This window comes from Myotis brandtii, unplaced genomic scaffold (genome assembly GCF_000412655.1).
Source record: "Myotis brandtii unplaced genomic scaffold, ASM41265v1 scaffold915, whole genome shotgun sequence".
In the NCBI taxonomy this organism is placed as follows: Eukaryota; Metazoa; Chordata; class Mammalia; order Chiroptera; family Vespertilionidae; genus Myotis; species Myotis brandtii.
In genome coordinates this window covers 513,919-514,287 of record NW_005371769.1, presented here as the reverse complement: position 1 = coordinate 514,287, position 369 = coordinate 513,919, and the positions used below count along the sequence as shown (strand labels likewise).

The following is a 369-nucleotide window of genomic DNA, read 5'->3' as shown; positions in this document are numbered from 1 at the left end:
GAGAGGCCTCTCCGAAGGGCCCTCCGGGCCGGTGGCGCGTGGGAACCCTCCGTCCTCGGTGCCCGATGGTGGAGCAGGTCTCTGCCCTCCAGACTCTGGAACCCAAACTGCTCAGCCAGTTTGGAATTTCCTGTGGCAGCTGCTCTGAGTGATCCCTGGTGGGTGACGTGGGGTCCCCTGCCGGCCTGTCCCCTCCAGCCGGAGAGAATATGATGGGCAGCAGCTCATCCCATTCGGGGGCACAGGCCTCCCAAACAAGGCTGTGCTGGTGGGTATGGATAGGGTCCTGGTGTGCTGCTGGCCTGGCCCTGGAGCCCTGGGTGCTCTCTGTTCCATGGTGGGGCGGTGGGGTGCCCGCAGGGGGGCAGT

The 369-nt window shown here is 66.1% G+C and overlaps 1 protein-coding gene across 12 annotated transcripts in view; it reads left to right on the top strand.

Annotated features, from left to right (window-relative positions):
* Positions 1-369, top strand: part of RTEL1 (regulator of telomere elongation helicase 1) — a 51,953-nt gene that overhangs the window by 40,679 nt on the left and 10,905 nt on the right. The window lies entirely within an intron of this gene.